Source organism: Atractosteus spatula, chromosome 4 (assembly GCF_055471065.1).
Source record: "Atractosteus spatula isolate fAtrSpa1 chromosome 4, fAtrSpa1.hap1, whole genome shotgun sequence".
NCBI lineage: Eukaryota > Metazoa > Chordata > Actinopteri > Semionotiformes > Lepisosteidae > Atractosteus > Atractosteus spatula.
In genome coordinates this window covers 72,202,915-72,222,320 of record NC_142709.1, presented here as the reverse complement: position 1 = coordinate 72,222,320, position 19,406 = coordinate 72,202,915, and the positions used below count along the sequence as shown (strand labels likewise).

Sequence of the window (19,406 nt, the reverse complement as noted above, 5' to 3'; positions counted from 1 at the left end):
AGTTAATAAACGGAGGTCCACAGGTTCTGTGTTGATGACATCCTGTAATTTGGCACTGTTTGCACATTTTCATATGCATGCTGGGAGAAAGTCAAAGGAATGTTTTTTTATGCTCTTTATTTTTCACCAGTTCATTAACTTCAAAGTGCTATGAAAAAATTAGGTCTATCCCTAAATGTGATTCCCAAGACAATATTTTCATGGGGAAATTTAAACTTGTAATGATGATTTCCTACAAAAGGGGAAGTGGTGTGTTTAGGTCTGAAAGAAAATAAGGTTACAAATGAGACATTCAACCCATCTAGCTCAACAGGTAGTTTTCAGCTAATTGAAACAACAATCTCTTCCAGACACACGAATGTTCTTTTATTGAACACGCATTTTTTCTGTTAGACTTCAACAGCCAATTGATGAAAAAGGCTTTTCCGATTCAGATCCAGTTTGCTGGATTGGAGGCACTGCTGCCTCACAAGAGCCCTGTTTTTTTTTTATTCCTGAAGGGGAACCTTCTGTGTGGAGTTTGTGTGGTGTGTCTGTGATATCATTTCAGCCTGGCAAGCTGGTCTCTTTACCTTGTTTTCTTTTCGTTTCAAAAGCCTTCGTTCTCTGCAGGCGCTGGAAGCTGTGCAGGCGCGGCTCGCGAGAGCTTCGGCTCTGCTGGCTCGGGGGTGGAAGTGAGTTTCCCCAGCTCTGCAGTGATCTGTCCTGAGTGCACGGCTCCTGTGCCTCCCCTTGTGTTGCACAGACAGGTTCACATTGTTTTGCACTGGTGTCTTTTTTGTTTGTCAGATTACAGTGGTGAAGAAGACAAGGCACAGCCTCGTTGGGCCTGTCCTGGCATGGGCACAGGGGAGCTCAGACTCCTGCCTTTGTGGCAGCGATGGTTTCTACATTCTCAGGGGGAGCAGGAGCCCGACAGATGGGGACAGAAGCCGAGGGCAGACTGGTCCTGTATTATAAGGGACAGGGCCAGTAATGGATGGGACTATACAGAGAACTAATTACGAGCTAAGACAACAGCCCAGATGCTTAAATGTCCACAGCCTCTAGACAATGAAACAAATCAAAGGGCTGAGGCAGTGTCCTATTGAGGAATGATTTTTTAAATCAATGGGTCTTGTTGGCTGCTGAGCGGAGATTCTCCTTCCTTTGATAAAAATAAATCATTCGACGAAACTGAGCTGATGATGTGTACAGTAAGTGCAGGTCTCCCCAACAGTGGGCTGTCTGAAAGTCCTCCCTCTGAGCGCGTCTGTGCTCGCATTCCTCCCGGCGCTGGCGTGACCGCTCGCCGTCTCCCACAGCCCTGAGGCCGTCGGACTGGCCCCCTGCCAGATTCACTCCTGGTGAGGAACATGGAGTTTTCATACCTCTGATGCTTATAAGTGTAATTCTCTCTCTCTCTCTCTTTCTCTCATTACGCAATGGAGTATTTCAATGCTGAGTATTTCAATGCTGTGTGCAGACAGAGTGTTCTTCCGACAGTAAAAGAGATCAGGCGACAGGACCCGCCCCGGAACAGCAGCGAACGGGCTCTTCCCGAGATGTGGAGGGCTGCCGGTGTGCTGAGCGATCAGCTGGGCCACAGCAGACACACCCGGCTCATTCCAGAGCCCACTGTGCCAGGGGCACTGGTGCTCACTGTCGATTCTCCACCCCCCCCCCCCCCCCCCCCCAGCCTCTTTCCCTCTGCCCACCCGCAGGACTCGCAGCACTTCTCCCTACTGGTCACCTTAAAAGCTAAGGAAATGACCCACCTGCTTGAGTGTAAATGTCTCCATATCCCTGGCTGTGGTGGTCCGGGGCAGAGAAGCTCCACCTTGTTTTAATCAGGTTAGTACCGGAGTAAGCCCAGTAACTATGGAACAAATTGGATTTGCATTTACTGTAGCTCAAGCGAGATTTACTCCCTTTATAACCAGGGCACTGCTGGCCTTCTCAGGCTGAGGGGGGGAGTTTGCATCGAGCAGCTCTTGAAGTCGCCATTAAAAGTGTGCCACAAATGTGCTCACACATGCAAACTGTCCTTGAGTTTCTGCTCCGCTGTAGCGATTAATTCCACTTTCTTACTCTCTCTCGGACACCTGGGCCTGACAGAACGCAGGTGAATGGGCGGCGGCAAGGCTGTGCTACACTTTTATCAAACTGCCTGTCTAAACCCACAGGGCGGCAGTGAGGCGTTTTCGAAAGTGCGAAGACTGATTGCGTCTGGAGTGCGGTGCAATTCTTTACAGTACAATAGACTTATCTCTGGGTGACTGGAAGGCGAAGGGCCATTCCTGTGAATAAGTGTAGATCGATTATTGTTCCGGGGAAAGATAACACTCTAGCTTGTGGATCGGTTACGTGCTGCCACTGCCCAAGGCTTTAAAGGTCCACCTGTAACGACTGTATCCGAGAGCTGCGTTCGGTGGGGCGAGTAGAGCTGTCGTGCATGCTTCAAAATCTCAACGGCAACAATGAGTTCCCCCTGCTCGTTGACATAAGAGGTTTCCTGCACGTGGTTTATTTTAAAGCACACCTCTTCTGCAAACATTCCCCGTCCTAGATTATCACTGATACAGAGTCTCGGCAACAAGAGTCCGAACACCATCCCTCATCTTTTGTCGGGAGCCTGTCTGCCTGAGCCCCACTGCAGAGAAAACTACCTGCCCTGCTGCCTGGAGAATTACAGTCCGTGTCTCGACAGGCGAGCCCGCAAGCCTGATCAACGTTGGCCTCCCCTCCTCCCCGTTCCAATGGGATTGTCTTTGATCCTGTTGTATAGCTGACTTTGGTCATGGTTTTTATCTTCTCCCTTTGAAACACTGCCGCTCCTGTGGCTGGACGGTCATAAAATAACACTTTGAACACGAGTGCCTTTTCATCTCTCACGACCGCAGTCAGAGCTGCGCAGAAGGCGGAGGAGCACTCTGCCGCTCACACACTTACCTGGCTCAGGCTCAGGACAGGGGCTGGCGTCGGGGAGCAGCGCCACTGAGCTACACATTCTGATCAATCGAAAGGGCTCAGGTGCGTTTTGTGCTGCTCCCTGCTCGGCCCCGGGGGGCGTCGTGTCCGTTCGGGAAGCTGTGCGGGCGGGGCTGTGCTGAGCCCCAGCGAGCGTTCGCACCCCCAGCCTGACAGCTCAGGCTCGTCTGCACCCTCCGCACCCCAGACACAACCAGGAGCAGCCTCCCCTTCCCCACTGGAGAGGTCCGGCTGGGAAGAAGGCTTTCGGAGATGGATATCTGGGAATGCTGCAGACCTCACAAGAGCTGAGCTGTGGAGCTCTCCCTCAGGGGGTCCGGCCAGCTGCAACAAAGACCCCTCATCACCGCCGCGGTCTCACACCTGGTGCGCTGCCTGCTTCCTGAAACGCGCAGCAATCCCGCCGGGCTGACGTCTACCACAGGCCACGTCCACAGAGCTTTCACCCAGAGCGCGCCTCGTGGGAAGTGCGCTGTGTTTCTCCGTGGGGGCGCGGGGAGATGGCAGTGTGGCAGGAGGAGGGCGCAGCGCTGGCCAGACCTGTTGGGGGCTGGCTGCGAGACCCCCAGGACACCGCGTTCCCCCCTGTGCGGTCACTCTGCTCGCCGTCCCTTCCTTCTCCCCCGCCCTGGATGTCGAGGGGTCAGGAACAGTCAGGGGGGTTGGGTGCTGCAGCGTACAGATGTGCTTCCAGCTGAGCGACGCTGCTGCTCTGACACGCGTCCCTGCAGACAGCGCTGTGGAAATGCCTCTAAGGTACAATTCAGCGAAACGCCTTAGGCTTCCCACAGGTCACTGTGCCAGCTGTAAAATCCTGGATTACAAGCGCAAACCTCGCCTGCTTGGGCCACACAAACAAGACTTCCCCCGGAGAGGTGTGGGTGTCATGCATTTCCCTGGGAATAACGCTGCTCCGCAGGGGGAGAGATGTTAAATCTGTTTCTTCTGTCTCACTGACAGCATAGAACGTCCCTTGAGTCTTCGGTGTTTCCATGAATTTTAGTTTTCTAGGTGCCAGTCAGCGCTCTCACAGTGCCCTTATTCCTTCTCCCTCGAAACCAGATGATCTTTCTTCTTTTTTTCACCACAGCTAATGGTAATGCACGGCTCCCGACCTACGTGTTAGCAAAGCAAAAGGAGAGGTGTACAGTCCCACAGCAGACCGACAGGAAAATCCATGCACAATTCCTTCTTTTTCTGGCGGTGCTGCTGTCCTGCAGACCAGCACTCATATTAAGGAAGTAAGCTGACTTAGTTTACTGCTGGGTAGCAACACGAAAAAAAAAAATCAAACCTTGAAAAACCTTTTCTCCCTCTCTCTCTTACCTGGTCTCGTCAAAACAGCAACGCGAGGTTCTGCGGGCGTTTGTGAAAGAGGTGACGGCGGACATTTTTAGACTCCAGCGCTGGCACATCTGCCCCCGCTAGCTACGCACACTCGCACACACTACAGGCAGGTCCTGCTGTTCCCCCGGCTGCGGCCGGATGCCGGTCTGCTTTGCGAGCGCAGAGCGCCGCCGCTGAAGGCGAAGCTGAGCTCGGTGGCGCAGCGAGGCGCAGGGCTGGGGGGTCGAGGCAGCTCCGCTTCTTTCCCGGGCCTCTCCTGCCCCCTTGTGGGCCAGCGGAGTCACAGCTCTGCCGGCGAGGAGTCGGTCTGCATCTTCTCCAACAGCAACCCTGGAACCCGGCCACCCCCAAAAGATTCCTCTCGGCTATGCCCCCTGGCACCCCATAACTCCCCTCCCCAAACCGCTCTGCCCTCAGGGGCGGTACTGCATATCTGCCCCCACACAGCCCGGTCCTGCTTGTTCATCTGTATTGGCTTTCCTGTCTCGGTTAGTCTTCGGTGTCACCCTCTTGCTCAGGACATCATCGCAGCCCTGTTCTCAGCGGTCTCACCCAGTTAAGAACGGGATCCTGATTCTGCTAGAGTCTGCCCCCCTGCCCCCCGCCCCTCCTGAGGTGTTCGTTTTATTTCTGAATACAGGCGCCATGGTCATTGAGTTTCTTGCTCTCGGGCACGTTACACGCCTCGCTCCTCTCCTTCCCTCGTCACATGTTGCCCGGGGGGGGTGAGGCGGCTGTCTGGGATCTGGGGCCCCGAGATGAAGGGCCCCTTTTCCTGCGACTCCTGTGTTCTGCGAGGATGCTGTGGAGGTCCGAGGCCAGAGGTCCCGGGTCCCGGGTCAGGCCCAGTGGGATGAAGTCCCCGCTCCTGTCCTTGTGGGGGAGTGGCAGGAGGGCTGTCTGGGGTCATGTCAGCTGTCCTCAGCTGCAGGAGGACGAGGCAGTATCTCCTCTCTGAACTGTTCTCCAGACCAGGCAGAACCGCCAGCCTGCACCATCAGACCCGGCCCGTGGTGCTGAGCAGAGTTCCGGAACCCAGTGACATTTTCATTAATGATAATGACCTCCGGGGACGTGTCCCTTTAACAGAAGAGCCGGACTGAGACGCTGGTTTGAATCACCATCACTGAGTCATGAGGACGCCTGGAGGCGGTTTACTGTATCTGCGCAGTGGACAACACCTGGACAGGCAAAACGAGCGTGGCTGTTTGAAAGAGAAATGGGTTCCTGTGGTTTGCTCCGATTATTCTAAAGGTTTGTGTCACTCTTAGAGTGTGAGGGTCTTGGGACTTTTCTGGGGGGCGATTCTGGTATTTCCTTCAGTGTGAAAGCTGACCCCTCGCAGACATGGGCTCATCTTCAGCCCAAACAGCTGTCTTCCCTGTGACGGAGCAGTAGTGCTCCTGCCCGCCGGGGGTCGGAAACGTTTCGCCCTCGCTCCAGTCCCAGTCCCAGGCCCAGGCCCTCAGGGGAGGGACAGGCTGCGTCTCGACTGGGGAGACACACCCCTTGCCTCCCCGGGGGCGGAGCCTGCTTCGTCGCCGCGGAGACACCTGGGCGCCCCTAGCAACACCGTTCCCGAGGGGCAGGGACTTGCAGACTCGGCACGCTGCCGGACGCAACAGACTCTTTCACAGCCCAGATAAACAAGGGCCGTGATGCCTGTGTATCTCTCGTTACTGGTGTTACTGGCACATGGAAGGAGACAAAACTCTCGTGTTACAGCCAGCTCAGGGCCATACCGCTGCCACCTGAACTGGAGGCGCCGGGCAGCGGGCCCCGCACCTGTGCCCCGCGCTCCCGAGACACGCCCCAGAAGCCCGTGCAGCGGGAGTCCTGCTGGGCCGCCGCTCTCCCGACGTCCGATCGTGTTCACTGGGAAAACTGATGTAACGGCGCAGCGGTCGGAGTGGCTGTCCTGCAGCTCTGGGGCCCAGGGTTCAACTCTGGACCTGGGAGGCCTGTCTGTGTGGAGTCTGCACGTTCTCCCCATGTTTGAGCGGGTGTTACTCCCACAGTCCGAAGCCATGCTGGTAGGTTAACCGGCTTCTGGGAAAACTGGGCTCCAGTGTGAGTGTGTGTTGGTGTTTTAGTCTGGGGGTGCCCTGCTATAATAATAATTAATCATAATCCTCACACTTATAAAGCCTTTTTCTCGACACTCCACTCAAATCTCTTTACAGGTCATGGGGATCCCCTCCACCATCCAGTCCACCTGGATGATGCTCCAGTCCGCTCCCCACACACCAGCTCTCAGTCCCGGGTGATGAAGCCAGTTCAGAGAGGGGGATCATTAGGAGCCCATGATGGGTAAAGGCCAGGGGGGAATTTGTCCAGGACACTGGGGTAACACCCCTACTCTTCTCGAGAAACTCCCTGGGATTTTTAATGAACACAGAGTCAGGACCTCGGTTTTACATCTCATCCAGTGGATGGCGCCTTTTTACAGTCTAGTGTCCCCGTCACTATACTGGGGCATTAAGACCCACACAGACTGGGGGGTGAGCGCCCCCTGCTGGCCCCACTAACACCTCTCCCAGCAGCAGCCTCAGCTTTCCCAGGAGTCTCCCCTCCAGGTACTGACCAGGCTCACACTGCTGGGCTCCAGTGGGCTGCCAGCTGGGAGCTGGGAGCTGCAGGGTGACAGAGCTGTCCAGGCTGGACCCTGCCTTGTGCCCGTTGCTTGCTGGGATAGGCTCCGCCCCCCCCCCCCCACGGTCCACGGCCCTGAAGTGGATCAAGAGGTGAGGAAATGGACAGATGGGTGAATTGGGGATCTTGTCGCTGCCATACTCGATGTTTTGCAACCGCGCAGCGCTGAAGCGGCTGTCCGCTGGGGCCGCGCGCAGGTAGCGATGGAAACGGCTCTCGAACCCCGCCCCCCGCCCCCGTGCAAGCGTGCAAGCGTGCAAGCGGGTCTCCTGTCGACACATTGAAAACCGAGCGCGGCGGCAACATGTGTCGGACCCGTTGCCAGGGACTTCACACTCGGTCCTGCACGGCACACAGGTGGGGCTACAGATATTTTAAAAAGTGGTCGCAAGCAGGGGACCCCCAGGTATTAAGTGCTGCCTTGCACATCACCGAGACCGCACCTGTACGTTTAGCATAGATTTCTCGCGTGGCATAGCACGCGTGGAAGAGCATGGGGGGGTTATATTCCGGTTTAAAAAGGCCACGTGGTGCTCAGCCAGCGCTCCCCAGACGCTCCCGCAGGGCGCAGAGCCGTGTCGCTACGATTATCGCTTCAGGAGCCGCGGTCTGCGGCGATGCCGGAGTCAGTCATTGTGTTTCAGGTTCCTGCACGGCGAAGTGCTGTTTGTTTCTGTCTGTCCTGACCGTTTTCAATACCTTTTCCTAACCCGGAACGGTCAACGGGCGTCTTCGAAACAACGCCAGACCCTGTCGGGTCTTCAAAACAACACGACAAGCTTCTTTTTTTTTTTTTTAGAAAAAAAAAAGAAAAATTCCTTTCAAAACCGAAGTGGGACACGCTTCGGCTGAAAAGGCGTGTCTGTGTAGGAGCAGCCGCCGCTGAAGGAAAAGAAAGACGATGCGCACCGATAGACCCGCCAGTTGCTGCGAGGACGATAAGTCGGCGGTCGCGGAGTGACCCCCGGCGCTGCGGGACACGAGAGACGCGCCTCCTCCCACGCTGCAGCCCGTGTGTGCCCTCAGCAGCACAAGTGCAGCCGGTTTACCTACACGGTCTGAACAGGAGGCGAGAGAGCCCGCCTCTGGGAGGGACAGCGCCACCTAGCGGGAGGGTCGTGGAACACGGATATCTGCGCGGTCCGCCTTTGTAGAAAAGATTCCCTTTTCATCGATTTTCGCGAGTTTATTTACGGTTGTATTGTTTCGCATGCCCTTTCGCTGTATTTCTCTACTCCAGTAACTATTGCTTTCGGCTTATAATCTGTTTTTGTTTCTGTCTCTGACTTCCTGGAATAATTATTTGCCACCAACACCCATAATTAAGCTCGCCTGCCCCTCCCTACGTGGCCAGTATGTGTTCTGTTATTAGCAGAAATTAAAGGGTTCAGATTTTTGTAAAAAAAATGCATGTTCACCTGGTAATTAAATTCCTTTTTAGTTCTCAGTCTTCTCTGGGCTCTTGTACCATCTAAGAAAATCCGGTCTTGTGCTCGGATTAAAAAAATATCCTGAGAGAACCCAACATCCTTTACTTGTGTGAGTAAATGTGAAGACACGGCTCCCTTTTTAGGTTGTAATAAAGAGGCACTTCCTTTGAAGAATCAGATGGGCTTTTATAATGGATGAAAAAAACATTATTAATAGTGATGTAGTACAAATGGCTGTCTTTGCTTAGAACAACAAAAATTAAAGCTGAAAGAATTACTGTTATGACTTTTTAACAAACCCTTGTCTTTCAATGTTTTGTTCTTTTACTATCAACAAAGTCCAACAGTAACTTCAAGTACAATGCCTGAGATCATTTAGTAAGCTCTTTCCTTCATAACTACAATGGTACTGTTTTTGTTTGCTTTTTTTGCTCCTCTAAAAATAAATTGGGGGAGTTTTTTTTTTCAAAAGAAATCATGTCTTGGTAGAATGCTGTTCCCACTTTACTTAGGTCTTGTGTCTTTCTACTGCTCTGGTTTTCACTCAAATAGCATGTGCTGTTCTTTTGTTTTAAATAACATCTAAAATATGACGATCTCTGTCTCTCCAGGCTCCTCTGTGCCTGTTACCACACTCCAGCAGCAAGGCAGGGTGGGCTGGGCTGAGGGACGTGTCTGTGACTGGGAGAGGGGGTTTCTGGGCGACAGGATTGGCGCTCAGAGGCAGAGAAGTGTACACAGGTGTGCAGTGCTGTTAAACTTTGGGACTCAGGTCCATCAACCTCTGTATCGCCATGTTTCCAGGTGGCTCAGGTCACATGCCCACGGCCAGTCAGTCCAATAGACACAGCAGCTGCAGACTGCTTACACCACGTCATATGCAAGTTACTGATAATCAGCAACTCTTTTCTCCTGCCTGAATTCTCAACAATCGCAGATTAATAAGACTGGCAGCCTGCTCGCCTTTTCAGTTTGCTATAACATCTTGAAAATGTGGAATTGAAACCTGATTACGTCGTGTATCTAGGACTCATTACACAGTGAAGCTGTGCTTCATGACCCAGTTCTCCTGTGCAGCCTGACTCCGTGGTGCTCGCGATGACTGTGCTCAGTGTGGGAGGTGTCAGTTAGTCTTTGTTTCGAGTCCTGCACAGGCATGGCATCGCTGACACTCTCGCTGGCTCTCCTCAGGGCTGCACTTTGAGAGTCAGGCCAGACTCCTGAGACATTGATCCTCCTCAGACACCCAGAATACACAAAAACATCACCTTTATTCGCAAAAAGGTCATGGGTTATTGATCGGTAAACGGGGCTCAGGGCATCAGGTCCTGAAGCATTAGCACACAATAGCAAGACATCTCCTCTGTGAGGATGCTGGAAACTGTGCTGCAGGTCCCCTGTGAGAGGAGAGACATGTCTGCCCACAGTCTTTAACATCGGCAGCGCTACACGATATGCTTGTAGTACTGCAGAATCACATTCAAACGCACTGGATCGGTATGGCATGAAGAATTGCTGCTCTGACCTAACTTGCTCGTGAGAGTGGAAAAAAACCCAGCGACAGAAACTGCTGAACCAGAATCTGACCCCTGATTCCTCAGCGCGCTGCCTGCTGCTCCTCTCATGCTGCCGAAAGATTCCAGTCCGTGCCATCTGCCTGCACACATCCGGGGACGTCGTTTTCCCTTCCCTGTCCTCGTCTTCCAAACTGCCCGTTGAATTATTTACCCCGTGGGGCTGTGGGATGCTCTTCTCGTGCAAACCGGTGTCTGGACTCCTCAGAACGGGAGGGGCGCTCTCTGAGGGAGGCTATAATAAGCTGCAGCAGCAGATCTGCACCAGCCCTGCTGCCCTGCTTCCTCGGCCTGCAGCCTTCTCCTGGCAGAGACGTCTCTCCCGGTTCTCCGGCCCAAGCTCTTTTCAAATTCTCTTTTCCTGGACATCATGTCGGTCATGTTAAACAATGAGAGCATCCCCCCCCCCCAAAAAAAAAAATGAGGTGGAAATATTGGCCTTCCACATGGCCATCCGAGGTAGCACCTGCACGAGGCCCAGCTGTGTTTGTGTATGCTCTGTATTGTGCTCCGTGTTGCATTGCATTATGTGCTTTCTAACCGACACTTAACAGGAATGGCTGCTTCCCAATACCATTCCCTACTGCTTGGCTCTGTGGCTCAGGATCTGTGCCTGTGGCTGGAAGGTTGCTGGTTCGAATCCTGCAGCCGCCAGAGGAATTCTACTCCGTTGGGCCCCTGAGCAAGGCCCTTAACCCCAGCTGCTCCAGGGGCGCTGTATAAATGGCTGACCCTGCGCTCTGACCCCCAGCTTCTCTCCCTGTCTGTGTGTCTGTCTCATGGAGAGCAGGCTGGGGTCTGTGCAAAGACAGATTCCTACTGTAAGACATTGTATACGGCCAATAAAGTGATCTGATCTGATCTTTTCTGTTATTGCACAGGCAGTGAACAACAGGTGACCCAGCCGGGGGCTCTACTCCTGGACCGGACGGAGCTCTCACTGTGGGGGCAGGCTGGCACCCTGAGGAGAGAGGACTTGCAGGGCGGCAGCAGGTACTGGCTGTAATTACACTGGCTGTGGCAGTTCTGAACAGCGTCTCATTAGGGTGATGGAACTGCTCGTTAAACCCGAACTATGATGCACACCTACAAATTCAACAGCGCATGGTGTCTGCCAGTTTTAAAAACAATTCTTCTATTCCTTTAACGACATTTTGAGACTTTCTTGAGACACAAAGGGGAGGTTATGAAAGAAACTGACTTGGCTGACGATTCACTCCTGAAAAGATGACATTCAGAGCCTGACCCCCCCCCCCCACCTCACCCCAACAATCCTGGAAATGCCTGCAATGAGTATACAGGCAAGGTCGAAGAAAGTTTCACTTCTAAACAGTTTAAGAAATGTTGCTGCGGTTTATAGAAATAAATTGAGTCATTTTCAGACTGGGACAAAATCTGTGAAAACTATTCTGCACTTTCTGTGTTGGGAACGTGTCTCTGTTTTTCGAGGTCACAATTTCTGAGCAGCGTGTTTCCTGACAAGGGCCTAGCTGGTACTTCACAGGGCAGTAGACTCAGGCTTTCCATAGCTCAGGCAGATCTTTATCACTGAGTTCTGAAACTATTGTTTCACAAACAAATAATGAACCCTTCCAAGGTACAGTGTTTTAGCAGAGAAGGGAGCTGCAACCCGACAAGTTTCTACAGTGGAACAAGTAAAAAAAAAATCCCTGCTGAAAAGAGAAGAAAAACACAACGTTTCGGCTGTGGAGCCTTCTTCGGGTGTGTGAACCTGAACTACTTCAGCCACATTTCTACAGTGTTTTCTAAGCCTTTCACAGTAGTTCAGCTGAGGATGGAGACCGAACACTCTTCTGTTAGATGTTTCTAGAAGACGCTTATCGCGTCTTGACGCTGAAGGTGCGGTCTCTCCGCGGCTCCCGGAAAGGCAGAAACAGTCTTGTCGGGTGTTTTCGACGGAAATAATTCGCCGCCCTCCTGTGGTCACTCTCGGTACTGACACGGCGATGAAATGTGAAATGCTGAAGTAGGCCGGAGGGGAGATACAAAGAAATCGGGTCTTGGGTTTTGTGCAATACATGAAAGATAATACTTTAAATAAAAACAAAACAGAAAAACTGAACATGTAAGGGTTCTGAAGGACAGAGATGCAGACATTGAGTCGCTAGCCCTTATCGGCAGCTCTGTGGCTAAGTACCTGTGCCTGTGGCTGGAAGGTTGCCGGTTCAAATCCCACAGCTGGTAGAGGAGTCCTACTCCGTTGGGCCCCTGAGCAAGGCCCTTCACCCCAGCTGCTCCAGGGGTGCCGTATAAATGGCTGACCCTGTCCTCTGACCCCCAGCTTCTCTCCCTGTCTGTGTGTCTCATGGAGAGCAAGCTGGGGTCTGCGAAAAGACGAATTCCTAATGCAAGAAATTGTATAGGGCTGATAAAGTGATGTGAAATGTTAGTGTAGTGGGGAGGTGGATATTGTTTGTTGAGCTCATAAACGATTTAAAAAAAAATTATTGTATACACACCATTTCCTATATAAGGCTTAACGTTGCCGGATTAAAACTAACCCCACCCTGTGAAAGCCAGCCCCATAATTTGATTCATCTCAAGTGTCTGTACCAGTCGCCTTGCGGGATTTTTTGCATTTTTGATTTAAGAGTAAATCCAAGTGCGTTTCTCCAGCACGTTTCATCTGCCTTTCACCACCACTGCCACAAGAGGGCACTAGCGTCGCGCCTTGCGCAGCGGCGTGCGGCTGGGTAGCCCTCCGGATCGCCGCCGCGGTGTTCAAGCGATAAGGATCCGAAAGGAATCAGAAGTCCGAAAGTGCGTAGAAAGAGACATATTTCTTAGAATGAGCGTGTCGGATCAGGTGACGGAATACATGTGGCGTTTTCTTGACTAAAGACGTAAAAAAGCGATTCCTATGCAAAACCAGTCTCCTCCCCAGTCTTCATTATTTCTCTTCTCCGGTTGGTACTTTTTAGTTATGTATGAAGAAGGTACTGTAGGTCGGCCCCCTTTAACAGGCCATCAAGGCCCATGAGGGCAATGGTCAGCATTTTTCTCCACCTCCTGACACTGGAGGTGGAGGCGATGGGGGTCAGCCTCACGCTCCGGCCGGCCTGTTACCCCCAGAAGGGTTATCCCCCTGGTACTCATTTGGAAAGCAGGACGAGGGGGGCCTGGGAGCCCTCTGGAAGGAATTAGAGCTACATCCCTTGCTGCCACCTGGGAGTGAATCCAGGACCTTCCAGTCACCCTTGCCCCGTAGGAAGAAGACTTGAGCATGATAAACTCTCTTTGCGTGACAGCCCCAGTATGCCGTGAGACGGTTTCCTGTCTCTGGAGGTCTTTACAGGGTCTGGGAGTCTGGAACAAGCTGCCCAGCCGTGTTGCTGTAGCTGATACCGCGATTTCTGTTGGACAACAGTTGGACAACATCCTCGGGTCGTTCAGCTACTAACGACCCAGCAGGCTAGATGGGTCGCGTGTCTCCTCTCGTTTGTCACTTTTCTCATGCTCTTGCTTTCTCAGTGTTCATCTCATTTAAGTGTGTACGGAACTGCAGCCTTAATTGCAAGATTCTTGACCTCTCTTAGGACTTCACATTTTTACTGAACTTTGCACACAAAAATGTTTGTTTATTACACAAAATATTTTTAAAAACTGACACAGATTGAACTGTTCCACTGAAGTAAACACACAGTTTGACCGCTCTGGGATCTGGGATGTGTAGATCTCCCACCTAACTGTAAAAGGCCCCTGTGTGATCTCCTCCTCCTACTAGTTTAAATGAACTACAGGTGAGGCACAGCGAGGTGTCCTGTGAGCTTATGGGTTGTGACATCTGCCGGGTTTTCAGTTAGCGTGGTTCAGTTTCTCATGTCCGGTGAATGAACACCGCAGAGCCAACGGAGTTTGTTAATAAATGAGCTCACTGTGGTGTTTCCTTCTGTTGAGCAAATCCCTGGAGACAGAAGGGATTAAAATGTGGTGAATTTGTATTCTTATAATTATCTGATGCGAAGGTTGGTACAGGCCATTCCAGCTTGTTGGTTTCAGTCTTGTTCCACGCAAGGTGGGCTGGAGTTGTGAAAGGGGATGAAGGAGCCGTGTTTTACAGGGTCAGTTCAGACCGGTCTGGTGCACTTTCATGTTAGGCCAACCTGTTCAGAGGTCTCTCCTGATTGCTCTTTCTGCTGAGTCTGCTTTTAAAGTTATCTTCACGTTCGCTGCTGAGAGTCGAGCTCATATGAGCTCTCTCTGTCACTCGTCATTAGGAAAATGTCATCAGACAATGGCAGGCCTTCATGTCTGCTCTTGGGCGGGCACGGTGCTCCCTGAGTCTCAGCACCAGTTTCCAGGGCTTCATCCTGGATCCTAGCAGACTGTTTTGAACCTAAATGATCACATAGAAACATAGTGTAACCAATACGGCCGACATTAGAGGTTGTGCGAGCCGGCTTACCAGCGCTGTGACGTCACCGCCCTTCCCTGTGAATAGCAGGGACCGCAGCCGCTGGCCTGGTGGGAGATCTCCCTTTAGCTCAACTGGCTGGGTCCCTGTTGAGTGATGCTGGAGGCCCGGGTTCGAGCCCCCAGCGGTGAGGGTGCATACCCATGTGAACCTGAGGGCGCTACAATAGCTAGGCTGTATTTGTGCTTTACTGGCCTGGACACACAGACTTACATTCATAAAGTCTGCTGCTGTTTTTGTGGAAACATCTGGTCATTTTTTACTGTTTCCTTGTTGCATAATAAATCTGTTGCCTTTTGTGCTGTGTAATCTTTCAGAGAGACTACGTTGTCGCAGACCAGGAATTTTAAATCCCAAATTGGGTAATTGAGTAAGATGAGTCCCTCTGCAGTAGCCTACTGCTATTCTTCAAGAAAGTGTGCAAAAATAAAGATCTAATTCTGAGCTTGAAGGGAATCAGATTATTGGACCAAAATATGTGTTAGACTGTCGTCCTTAATTGCTTGTCTTGAGTGGTTGCTGCCGTCTCACCCTACCCACTGCATGGACCAGCCAGAGCATCGCTCCCCTGTTACAAGCAGTAATCTCTGAAATCAATCACATTCAGGGAACTGGATGCTTCAGAAGTTAGCAAGCACACTTTTAAGGACGTAAACCTATATTGTGCTTTTTTTTGCACAAAGAAGTGTAATTAAACAAAACCAGTCTTGTTCACCGAGGCGTTAATCCCCGAGGAGAAACAGACAGGACCTGGAGGCACTGTGTGAAGATCAAGACGTGCTGATGTTGCACTCCAAGAAAAATGACCACCCAAGGAGAAGAGGAGGGGTGAGAAAAGGGAAGACATGACATATTAAAATGAGCATCTCCCGAATGAATGGAATTATCTGGGCCAGTAGGGGGCGCTCACCCTACGGTCTGTGTGGGTCCTAATGCCCCAGTATAGCGACGGGGACACTGGACTGTAAAAAGGCGCCGTCCTTCGGATGAGACATTAAACCAAGGTCCTGACTCTCTGTGGTCATTAAAAATCCCAGGGCATTTCTTGAAAAGAGTAGGAATGTTATCCTCGTGTCCTGGCCAGATTTCCCCCTGGCCTTTACCAATCATGGCCTCCTAATAAACCCCATCTCTGAACTGGCTCCATCACTCTGCTGTGTGGGGAGCAGACTGGAGCATCATCCAGGTGGGGCTGCACACTGGAGGTGGGGGAGGAGAGTCCCCATTACCTGTAAAGCACTTTGAGTTGAGTGTCCAGAAAAGCGCTATATAAGTGTAAGCAATTATTAATTATGAATCATCTGCTTGACAGAGCAGGTCAGACTGCAGCTCAGTGGCTTCTTCACTGTTTGCTGTGTCCCCAGAAGACATGCTGTACCAACACAAGACAGAGAGATGCACGGTGGTTGTATTGGTCTTATATTTTTTTGTGGCCCAACTAGTTTCATTATGTAACTTCCTTTGTCAGCTAAGCTGTGAACCGTTGACCGCAGAGCAAACAGGGAACCTGAGCTCTTCCCCAGTTATTGAGAGAGTCGGCCTGAACTGCACACAGTGTGCAACGCGATCTACCTCTTATTCTGATGCACTCCTCTCCAGTACACAGCCTGTCAGGCTGGAGCTCAAATCATTTTTAAGGAAGTCCCGTCTATCCAGGGTAATTCATTCTGGATTAATAATGAGCTCAAAGGTTTTATGATCAATATTTCAGTGGGAATGCAGCCGGTAGGCTGCAGCTGCACAATAATTTCCAGAGCTCCTGAATAATAAATGTCACCTCTTAACACACGCTTATCAGCATCTTTATTAACACTGTCGCTGCTCCTGAAAGGAGCCTTTTCTGTAATACAGGCAAACAGTATTTTCTTCACTGTGCTCTATCTCACCACTAGCATTAACACAGTGCATGAACAGAGACAGGGAGGCACGAGGGTGCAGTGGTTAGCATCACTGCCTCTCAGAGCTGGGGCCCTGGGTCCAATTCTTGGGGTGCTGTCTGTGTGGAGTCTGCGTGTTCCCCCCGCGTACGTGTGGATTTCCTCTGGGTGCCCTGGTCTTGTCCCACAGCTCAAAGCCCTGTTGGTGGGTTAATTGGCTTTGGGGAAAACTGGGCCTGGTGTGAGAGTGGAGCTGTCTGCGTCTGCGGGTGCCCTGTGATGGACTGGCGTCCCGTCCAGGATGTACCCCGCCTTGCGCCCGTTGCTTGCTGGGATAGACTCTGGCTCCCCTGTGACCCTGAATTGGATGGAGTGGTTAGAAAATGGACGGACAGACGAACAGAAATATGTGCTGAAACTGGAATTTCAAGTATGAAAGTGAGCAACAAACTCCGAGCACAAAGCTCTACCAGGAGCACTGCTGCTGTGTTTCTTCTGACCTGGGAGCAAGTTTCCCTCCTGACGATCCAGCCTCCTGTCACTGTGAAGCAGCATCGGGACTGTCCAGCAAAGGATTAATCTCCATTGTCATCACCATCATCACTCGCGGTGCCAGGCCGAAGCATGGAGCTGCGATGCGATCCGGCCCCGGTGACCGGGGGCTGTGGGTCACATGCAGGCAGCGATGGAGCTGCTCGGCTGGGGGATTCAAACAGAAACACAGCGCTGAGGTCTCGAGGAATCTGCTACGAGCGTCTGTCGGTCGTCAGGATTTTCCTCACGGAGAAGGAGGTCATTCTGATTTTCCGTGTTTGCAGGCACAATCAGCCACGCAAGGCAATACTTAGTGAACTGTGGTGTTCTAGTATTCTGGGTCTGACTATGTTCATGACCTGTGATTTGTCCCGGTGATTTTTCCAGCACTAATCAAGAGAAGGAGGCTGAATCAGAGCTGTTCGGCCCGAGGAGGGGGTCTGCCGAACGGGCTCTTCTCGTTTGTGACCTCTCCGGAGTCTGCGGGGAGCGGGCGCGGGTCTGGGCCTGCTGGTGGAGCGCCAGGGCTGGCCTGGGCTCGTGGTTCAAGGCCAGCGCACAGGGTGAGACTCACTGCTTCATGCTGCTGAGCGTGTTAGCGAACCCCAGCCTCCCTGGTGTTCCTGTGTGTGGACACCGTGGGCAGCCCGTCGTTTGTGTGGGGGGGGTGCTTTTATCTGAGGAGTGGAGACTGGTGCTGGGGCGGAGGGTGGGGTCTGCAGAAGCGGCAGATATTTTTGAAGAGCCCAGAAAGGACGGAGGACACAAGAGCTTATTCGACCTGTGCTCCTCCTGAACTCCCCCTCCTGTGCTCCTCCTGAACTCCCCCTCCTGTGCTGCTCCTGAGCTCCTGCCGTGAGAGGATGATGGGAAGTGTGTACTGTGACGTCAGGCAACAGCTCCGCACTGCTGCCGTGTTCCTGTGTGTCAGCCTGGTCACCCGTGAGGTGAATAATGGCTCTGACAGCCATAATCCCGCAGACTGGCTGTTGTTTCAGCTTTCTTGTGTCATCTTTATTCATCTCCTGCCCTTCGTAGCTCTGCCCAGTCATAAACTCTGTGTAGTTTATGCTAATAGGCAAAGCAAGGAAAAGCTACATCCTCAGCAGTAATGATATTCATTAAAAACTGTATCAAGGATCAATCTGCCTTGCTCTGCATCCTAGGCAGAAAATAGGCTTACGGAGTGTCGTCCCATATTGTATGAAGTATTTTAAAAATATTATTACAGAAGCAGAGCAGGTCAATGCGATGATATTCTTCAAGACAGTGCATAAGTTCATGTGAGACCAGCAGGGTATTTTTTGTCTTTGTTTGCTGTGTCACTCATGTACTGTACTGGTACAATGGAATTCTTACTGACAGAAAGTCTCTCGATTGTAAAAAGTGTAAAAACACGAAGTGCAGACAGTGCATCAAGACAATATACAAACAAACAGTAGACAATATATAAGTAAACATTTTGAATGTAAGCAATGCAGACAGTTTTGTGTCCCCTAAGTGTTTGAGTCTTCAGACAATAAGAGCACAAGTCCAAGTGTACAGTACTTCAGCTTCAGTGCATCAGGGCAGTTACAGTACAGCTGCCTTCAGGCCAGTTCAGAGTTCTTGTGCATTCTGGACAGTCATTTGCACTGTTACTCACTGGTTGAAGAATGCTAAATGCAGACAGTATCTGAATGCAATGCGTATGGACGGGTTTTTTTTCTATACTGTATCCTTGGCACAGCGCCGAACTGAGCTGCAGTGCGTCTGAACAAATATCCGTTTGGGTTATTGAATTTTTGTCGTGCACGTTAAATCACTCTAGGGCACTGCTCAAGGCTGTCAGACCTGACAGGCAATAAGTTCACAGAATATGATTTACTGTATTTCCAAAAGCTCCCGTCTGGTCATTATTCAGACAGAACACACCTACCGGTTCTGAGTAAACCTTTATTTTTCATGATAGAAAGACAGTTCTTCCCAAAACATTTAATTTTTTGGCCAGATAGTCCTTGCAGAATATGCTGAAGCCAGTTGTATTACGGCTGCTGGTATTCTTCAATACCAGTGAAGCGTCTCTTTACACAAAGGGTTGTGGGAGTCTGGAACAAGCTACCCAGCTGTGGTGGTGAAGCTGATATTCTGGCTTCTTTCAAGAAATGGATGGACTAGATCTTTGCATCAGTTAGCAATTAACTACTAGATAGGTCGAATGGGCTCCTCTTGTGTGAAGCTGTTCTTGCATTCTCTGTTCGCTTGTGCTTTAATTATCCAAATCTAATTGCACTGAGCACGAAATGCTTACATTTTGGAGGCAGTTTCTGTGCTGATGAAGTGTGGGTTGTGGCGAGTAATTCCCCTGGTTTCTACCCTGACCGGCTCTGTGTCGTACATGAAGCACTAGCGCCCTGAGGACGTGGTGCCTTTCAGTTCCGATCTGTGGAGCCGAAAAAGCGCAAAGGTCACTGAGAGGCCTGAGAGAAGAGCGGCGACGTTCTCACCAGTACTGCTCTTGCGGTTTGAAAATCCGCAGCCATTTTAACTGTAATAATCCCCACTGTCCGCTAGGGGGAAGTATAGTGTAAAAGGGCGCAGCCCGTTG

General features: G+C 51.4%; 1 long non-coding RNA gene across 1 annotated transcript; it reads right to left on the bottom strand.

The window, feature by feature from the left end:
* Positions 1-344: 344 nt before the first annotated feature.
* Positions 345-4,521, bottom strand: LOC148837181 (uncharacterized). The gene is made up of 2 exons (XR_016090950.1): positions 4,297-4,521; positions 345-4,085 (listed from the first exon to the last, which is right to left on the bottom strand). It is a non-coding gene; the product is annotated as an uncharacterized LOC148837181 (long non-coding RNA).
* Between the last annotated feature and the right edge of the window lie 14,885 nt (positions 4,522-19,406).